The sequence below is a fragment of the Staurois parvus genome, unplaced genomic scaffold (genome assembly GCF_062004578.1).
Source record: "Staurois parvus isolate SC_StPar_1 unplaced genomic scaffold, SC_StPar_1.0 ptg001215l, whole genome shotgun sequence".
NCBI classification, from domain to species: domain Eukaryota; kingdom Metazoa; phylum Chordata; class Amphibia; order Anura; family Ranidae; genus Staurois; species Staurois parvus.
Window position 1 is genome coordinate 1349542 of NW_028319011.1, and position 8940 is coordinate 1358481.

Sequence of the window (8940 nt, forward strand, 5' to 3'; positions counted from 1 at the left end):
AAAGATATTGATAAGATAGAACCAGTCCAGAGATGGGTAAAACAAATTGTGAAAGGTCTGGGAGATAAAACATATCAAGAGCAGCTTCAGAAACTTAATATGTACAGTCTGTCTGGAGGAAAGAAGGGAAAGGGGAGACATGATTGAAACCTTTAAACACATGAAAGGGGTGAATAAGGCTCAGGAGGGCAGGATTTTCATTATGAAGCCAAGATCAGGAACACGGGACATGACCTTCAACTGGAGGAGGAAAGTTCAAAACTAACCTTAGACAGTATTATTTTACTGAAAGGGTAGTTGATGTTTGAAAGAAACTCCCAAAAGAGACAGTGAGCAAGTCAACAGTAAATGGCTTAAAAACATGCTTGGGGCAAAAACAAAACAACCCCCCCCTCCCAAAAAACAAACAAAAAAAAACTGGTCAGACCTGATGGACCACTCAGTCCTTTTCTGCCCTCACTTTTCTAGGTAGTGAGTTCCTCTAAAGTAAATGGCTTCAAACATGCTTGGGACAAGCATAGATCTATACTCAGACAAAGAAAGTTAAAAAAAAAAAAGAAAGAAAGAAGAGGGAAAAAAATACACAACACAAATAAAAAAACAAGTTTAAATAAAAACAAAAAAAACAGGCAGACTCAATGGACCGCTCAGACTTATTTCTGCTGTCATTTTTCTATGTTTCTATGTAGAACCTAATTCGAAAATGTTTGTGTTCTGAATGTTTTTTAGGCTGACCATAAATGAATAGAATTCTGAACAAAAATTTTTAGGCAACTTTTTTATTACTATTATTATTATAATACAGGATTTATATAGCGCCAACAGTTTGCTCAGCACTTTACAATAGAAGGGAGACAATACAATTACAATACATTTCAGTACAGAAGGAATAGGAAGGCTAGGAATAGGAACTTTGTACGAAAATTCTCAGAAAATGTGTTTGTCATTTGAAAGATTTAGTTTGCTTGATTTTATTTTTTTTTCGAATTCTATTTTTACTTAAAACAACGGAACAGCAGAAGACACGTATCATGTATCCATATAAACATACACAAAATACAGAAGAACGGTATCAAAAGCGATACAAGCATGTATAAATTCCAAAGTAGTACAGGGAAAAATGCAATCCCAAGGCAGTGTACAGGGCAACTCAGTGCACACACAAATGTCAAAACCCCCCTGTAGTTTAACCCCCCTGGCGGTATTCCCGAGTGTAGCTCGGGGTAAAATTTCAGTACCAAAAGCGGTAACGCCGAGCTACACTCGGGCTTACCATGCGGCGCTGCATAGGGATTCCCTGCAGAGCTTACCTTGTCCTACGCTCCCACAATGTGTCCCCTGCAGCGTCCCCAGCCATCTCCTCCTGCCGATGCCGGCATCCGGCTTCTGTGTTCCGGTCCCTGTGACGTCGGGAAGTACGGGTGCCGGAACCCGCGGGAAATTTGAAAATTTAAAAAAAAGTCATTTTTTTCCAAACAAATTTTACATAGTAAAACATTGCTGTTTCAACCCATTTCACATACATTTTGTCCCGAGTGCTTTGTCCTGTGCCCTGCCTGTATTTTGTCTGTTCTTTCCGCCTGTAAACTTAGAAAAGTCCATGGCGTCCAAAAAGCGTCCCTTTAGATCAAAAGCAGGTTTAGATCAGCTAGAGAACAGTGATAGTAAATCAGAACCACTTGCAGAATTGAGTGATAATGATTTGTGGGGGAAATTCGTCATCAGACACTGAAAACGATTTTGCGACTTTGCTCAGCGATGTGCGAACTTGGCGCTCTATTTCAAATATCAGTGTTTTTGGTTTGATTATATTATTGAATTAAATGTATTATTATTATATTATTATTTTTTATGATTATTTATTAAATTATAATTTATGATTTCGTGTTTCAAATTTTATCCTACCCGGGATGTTTAATAGACTCTTGTTCGGACAGATTTCAGTGAGTTATTCCTACAAATTACAGCCTGCAATAAAAAAAACTACATATTTCCATGCAAAATAATGGTACCGCTTTCAACACCAAAAATCTGAAATCATCATACCGCTAGGGGGGTTAAACAAAAAGAGAGACAAAGAGATAGGAAAGAGCAATAAGTCAGAAAGCACAGGAGAGAAAGAGGAGGAGAGAGAAAGTGAAAGAGAGAAAAAAAAGGCTGGAGCAAATTAGTCTGCTTGATTTTAACCCCTCGCCCTTCAGAGGATCCCCCCCCCCTTCCTGACCAGGCCATTTTTTGCAATACAGCGCTGCGTTACTTTAACTGACAATTGCACGGTCATGCAATGCTGCAACCACATGAAATGTATTTCTTTTTTTTCCCACACAAATGAAGCTTTCTTTTGGGGGTATTTGTTGGGCTCTGCGGGTTTTATTTTTTTGCACTGTAATCAAAAAAAGACTGACAATTTTAAGAAAAAAACAATATTTTTTACTTTTTGCTATTAAACATGTCCAGTAGAAATTTTTTTAAAAAAAATCACATTTCGTCATAAATTTCGTCATAAATTTCGGCCAAAATGTATTCTGCGACATGCCTTTGCTAAAAAAAAAAATCCCAATACGTGTAAATTAATTGGTTTACATGAAAGTTATAGCATTTACAATGGCGGTATGGATACTGATATTTATTTTTTTTCTTCTAGTAATAGCGGGACTGCAACAGGCATTCCGACACTGGGGGGGACTGACTAACTGCCACTGACATCCCCAGTAACACCAATACAGTGATCAGTGTTAATAAAAAGCACTGACACTGTACTAATAGCACTGGGCAGGAAGGGGTTAACATCTGGGGCGATCAAAGGGTTAACTGTGCACCTTGTGTGTGCGCTTGTGTCAGCACATTGCTTTGTATGGCTCTGCTCTTGCAATACAAAGCAGTGTGCAGGAGCTGACAGGGGAGAGATCTATATTTTTTGCATACAGACCTCTCCCATCAGCGATACTTGGTGATCTCTGGGTGATGGTGGGGGAATCACCGGCCTGGACTCGGTGGTCAACAGCTAAGGCCTGCAATGGTGGTGTGGTTAAGGCGTGCGTGCCCCCTACCCGGAATTGCAAATTCACGTAAGTCCTCAACCAGGCAGATCCATAGAGAGGGAGAAAAGCAGTTATGAGTTATCCCATCAACAACATTTATTACGTCCTGCCAGTATTGCATGACAGCCAGGCAGGACTAGAAGACATGTGTGAGAATCCCCCAGTGAGTAGTTGTAGAGCACCCCGGCCAAGAGATTGAGGAAAGCCTCACGTGGAGCGTGTATAAGGTGTCATCAGCTCTAAGTATCTTTTTAAATGCAATAAGTTTATCCTTTATGGAGACTAAATGCATGGAAGGAAGGTCCCACATCTCCCTCCTATCATCAGTGTCTAGGTCTAGAATGTCCATCAGCCACTTTTGCATGATTGAGGACAGGTAAGGAATGGCTAGCAGGGTGAGATGGCTGTAGATAGTCCAGGTGGGTTTCTCAAAGCATGTCGTCCTAAGTGTTCAAGATCGGATGGGATTTGTGTGGAAACTGAGAGCCAAGAGCATGGGGCAACTACAGGAATCAAGAGACATGAAGCTGGGAGGTTAAAATGTGAGGAGAGGTTAAAAAAGAATAAAAGGGTTTGGTTTTTGACAATATGTGACAAGGTTTTAATTTTACACTTGTAGGTTTGTTTGTCCGATTTTCTCATCATATATACTAGGCGTTAGGAATTTGTTTGTTCAAGAAACATTTCCATCCTACTCCTTCGAATTTTCTCATCACTGCGGTCAAAAATGAACAGCAATTTGTCCGCACTAATGATTAGAAAAACAAATGACCTTTAGAACCTTCTTTTCCCAAGAATTGTCATTTAAATTCTACCCATCTATGGCTAGATTTAGTGGAGTGAATCAACATTTGTTTTGACTGCAGTGACTACAAAATTGAAAGGAGCAGGATAGAAAATGTTTAAAATAAAACAAAAACTAATCTCTAACAGTGTATGTGATTTTTTTGTTCAGGAAAATGTATTCATTCCAAAATCAACTGTTAAAAGCAAAAGAAATTTTGAAGTATCTTTGTATGAACATTTGTTTGTTACATTCAATATGTTGAAGAATGCCATTCAAACATTAGTTTGAAAATCTACTAGAGTACGGCCAGCTTTAGACAGTTGTCATTAGAACAGCTTGTCCCACTGGATGATGATTTCCCCTCTGTACCTCTCCAGGTGACAATTTAACATTTTGGATTTTTTTTACCTTCATTCTTGTTTAGAAAGTATTATGACCACATATCTAAAATGAAAATATATAAAAAGAAAAAAGAAATCTTTATTTTGTATTGCAAAAAAGATCATCTTCAATTAAAATCACTTAAGCTTTAAAGAGTTGCATTTAAAACAACCCTTTTTGAAAGCCATGGTAGGCCACAGGTATAGAATATTGTATCAAAAATCTTTTTGAAATAAGGATGTCCCTGGACAGTCACAAGCAGAGAAGTATGATAGAAAAAAAAAAACTTCCTTAGAGAATTTTCAAAAAGCTTTGAACAGTTCCTAATTGTAATATCAAAAGATGTAAGGATACCGTTAATGGAGTTTCGGTGTTATATTTCACACCACATGGTAAGATAATAGTCCACATCCCTTAGATGTAGTATCTCTAAAGCAGTGGTTCTCAACCTTTCTAACGCCGCGACCCCTTAATACAGTTCCTCATGTTGTGGTGACCCCCAACCATAAAATAATTTTCGTTGCTACTTCATAACTGTAATTTTGCAGTAGGAGGAATAGTGCCACGTCATAGGTGTCAGTGGGAGGAATAGTGCCCCGTCATTGGTATCAGTGGGAGGAATAGTGCCCCGTCATTGGTATCAGTGGGAGGAATAGTGCCCCGTCATTGGTATCAGTGGGAGGAATAGTGCCCCGTCATTGGTGTCAGTGGGAGGAATAGTGCCACGTCATTGGTGTCAGTGGGAGGAATAGTGCCCCGTCATTGGTATCAGTGGGAGGAATAGTGCCCCGTCATTGGTGTCAGTGGGAGGAATAGTGCCCCCTTCATTGGTGTCAGTGGGAGGAATAGTGCCCCGTCATTGGTGTCAGTGGGAGGAATAGTGCCCCGTCATTGGTATCAGTGGGAGGAATAGTGCCCCATCATTGGTATCAGTGGGAGGAATAGTGCCCCGTCATTGGTATCAGTGGGAGGAATAGTGCCCCGTCATTGGTATCAGTGGGAGGAATAGTGCCCCGTCATTGGTGTCAGTGGGAGGAATAGTGCCACGTCATTGGTGTCAGTGGGAGGAATAGTGCCCCATCATTGGTATCAGTGGGAGGAATAGTGCCCCGTCATTGGTGTCAGTGGGAGGAATAGTGCCCCCTTCATTGGTGTCAGTGGGAGGAATAGTGCCCCGTCATTGGTGTCAGTGGGAGGAATAGTGCCCCGTCATTGGTGTCAGTGGGAGGAATAGTGCCCCGTCATTGGTGTCAGTGGGAGAAATAGTGCCCCGTCATTGGTATCAGTGGGAGGAATAGTGCCCCGTCATTGGTATCAGTGGTAGGAATAGTGCCCCGTCATTGGTGTCAGTGGGAGGAATAGTGCCTCGTCATTGGTGTCAGTGGGAGGAATAGTGCCCCATCATTGGTATCAGTGGGAGGAATAGTGTCCCATCATTGGTGTCAGTGGGAGGAATAGTGCCCCATCATTGGTATCAGTGGGAGGAATAGTGCCCCATCATTGGTATCAGTGGGAGGAATAGTGCCCCATCATTGGTATCAGTGGGGGGAGGAATAGTGCCCCATAATAGGTGTCAGTGGGGGGAGGAATACTGCCCCATCCTTGGTGTCAGTGGGGGGAGGAATACTACCCCATCCTTGGTGTCAGTGGGGGGAGGAATACTGCCCCATCCTTGGTGTCAGTGGGGGGAGGAATACTGCCCCATCCTTGGTGTCAGTGGGGGGAGGAATACTGCCCCATCCTTGGTGTCAGTGGGGGGAGGAATAGTGCCCCATCCTTGGTGTCAGTGAAGGGAGGAATAGTGCCCCATCCTTGGTGTCAGTGGGGGGAGGAATAGTGCCCCATCCTTGGTGTCAGTGGGGGGAGGAATCGTGCCCCATCGTTGGTGTCATTTGGGGGAGGAATCGTGCCTCATCGTTGGTGTCATTTGGGGGAGGAATCGTGCCTCATCGTTGGTGTCAGTGGGGGGAGGAATAGTGCCCCATCGTTGGTGTCAGTGGGGGGAGGAATAGTGCCCCATCGTTGGTGTCAGTGGGAGGAATAGTGTCCCATCGTTGGTGTCAGTGGGAGGAATAGTGTCCCATCGTTGGTGTCAGTGGGAGGAATAGTGCCCCATCATTGGTATTAGTGACACCAATGATGGGGCACTATTCCCACTGACACCAATGATACTTACCTTGCAGACCCCTGCTCCAGCCTGGGCTCGCTCGCTCCCTCCCTCTCCCATGGTACCGACACTTACCTGTCAGATGTCTTCCTTCTCCGGCCGCTCTCCTCCTCTTCACTCGCTCGATCTTCACGGTGCCGCTCGGCTCCTCTTCTCCAAGCTCCACCTCCTTGCCGGTGATTGGCCGCCTGTGTGCCTCTCCTGAGCTACAGTGCCGGTGGCCAATCACAGGCGAGGATTGATCTCGAGGTGTGTCCAGATGACAGGGGCTGCATGTCATCCCGCCCACACCTGGAGGTGGCGGCGGCGGCGAGGAGCGGTGTCTCGGTTCCTAAGACCATCGGAAATATGTGTTTTCCGATGGTCTTAGGCGACCCCTGTGGAAGCGTCGTTCGACCCCCAAAGAGGTCGCGACCCCCAGGTTGAGAACCGCTGCTCTAAAGGATCCTGTCTTGTCTTAGGAGAGTTTTCCTAACCTCTTCATTTTTCATATGGAGGCTAGAATGCAAAAAAAAACAGACAATCATTCGTCCAATTTTCTCATTGTGTGTTCGGGGCTTTGGAGGTGCTGGGGTCTACAGGGAACAACAGGTTTTTTTTTTTGTTTTTTTTTTTAAGTCCGCAAACGTGCAAACTACAACGAAAAACCCGTAAGCGATCACAAAAAATGTGCAAGTGCGAACACCACACGAAAAAGTGCACTTAGGGGTGTGTTTGTCCTACCCCCGGAGGAGTTGGACCGTTACCCTGATCCCCCGGGGCACGAAGCTCCTGACAGGGACAAGGTTCCCATTTGGTCCTCCTAGCCAAAAGGCCTGGTGGACCACCGTTCCTTATGTCCAGCCGAAGCCGGACATCCAGTACTAGGCCAGGGGGCTCTCCCGGAGAGAAAACCCCCTAGGGATCAGGGGAGGAAGGAACCAAAAGGCCACACATCCTCCCCCTAGACTTCAGGATAGGCCCGAGGACCCACACCCTCCATCCGTGAAAACACACACATAAGCGAAAGAAAAAAGTGACAAACGTGGGAGGTGAAATAAATTAAATAAATAGAAAATAAAAAAGTGGTACCGTGCCAAATTGTGCACAGACCAGGCCCTGAGGCCTGTAGCAAAAATTGCCCTGGTCCTAGCCAAAAGGCCTGGTCCTTAGGGCGCTGTGCAAAAAGAGTGTAAAAACAGTGACCATGTGCCAACTTCACACTGTGGGGTCCCACACCCAGGTGTTACTAATGGCACCCCTGAGAGCGTCTTCCTCAGGGGGCACTGAGTTTGCGGACTTTCTGCAACAGGTTTTTTGTTTTTTTTTTTTTAAGTCCGCAAACTTGCAAACTACAACGAAAAAACCCGTAAGTGATCACAAAAAATGTGCAAGTGCGAACACCACACGAAAAAGTGCACTTAGGGGTGTGTTTGTCCTACCCCCGAAAGGGTTGGACCGTTCACCTTATCCCCCGGGGCACGAAGCTCCTGACGGGGGCAAGGTTCCCATTTGGTCCTCCTGGCCAAAAGGCCTGGTGGACCACCGTTCCTTATATCCAGCCGAAGCCGGACATCCAGTACTAGGCAAGGGGGTTCTCCCGAAGAGAAAACCCCCTAGGGATCAGGGGAGGAAGGAACCAAAAGGCCACACATCCTCCCCCTAGACTTCAGGATAGGCCCGAGGACCCACACCCTCCATCCGTGAAAAACACACACATAAGCGAAAGAAAAAAGTGACAAACGTGGGAGGTGAAATAAATTAAATAAATAGAAAATAAAAAAGTGGTACCGTGCCAAATCGTGCACAGACCAGGCCCTGAGGCCCATAGCAAAAATTGCCCTGGACTTGGCCAAAAGGCCTGGTCCTTAGGGCGCTGTGCAAAAAGAAGTGAAAAACAGTGGCCATGTGTCATCTTCACACCGTGGGGTCCCACACCCAAGTGTTACTAGTGACACTCCTGAGAGCGTCTTCCCCAGGGGGCACTGAGTTTGCGGACTTTTTGCGTCCCCAGCCCCTGGCCAGACCAAGGTAGATCCGTCCGAATCAGGAGGTACTGGGTCTTTCCAGCTTTCCCAGAGGAATTACTCCCAAGGCCCCAGAACGAATCATGGCGCTCCCTGGTTTCTGTCCCTCCGGTCCAGCCTTCCGGACCCCCATCATACCAGTGAGGGTACTATACAACAGCCATCCCCGCAAAGCTAGAATGGCCGGGAGCACCCCCACTGGACACTGATAAGAACAGATACTACACTTGATCTTAGCCAAAAGGCCGAGAAGCATCCAATCAGGCAAGCCCCTTGCACTACATGGTTGTTAGTAGATCTAAAGGAGATCCATTACATCTCAACACATTTGTATCTGATTGTAGGAAGTATTCTCAGTTTACCATTTACACAAGAACATGGAATATTTATGGCTAATTTGACAATTCTGACACCATTCCTGTGATCAGTTCCATTACTTTTATGAAAGTGACTTTCCATAATGTGCCTTGAGGAGTCTCACTTCTCAGCCTGAATCTTGATCACAGTAAATAGTACATGTCAGAAGTCTAAAGTAATTCATAAAAACCCCAATGTTCT

The 8940-nt window shown here is 44.9% G+C and overlaps 1 pseudogene; it reads right to left on the minus strand.

The window, feature by feature from the left end:
• Window positions 1–8523: 8523 nt before the first annotated feature.
• On the minus strand, window positions 8524–8639 carry LOC149438131 (U2 spliceosomal RNA; annotated as a pseudogene).
• Window positions 8640–8940: the final 301 nt, after the last annotated feature.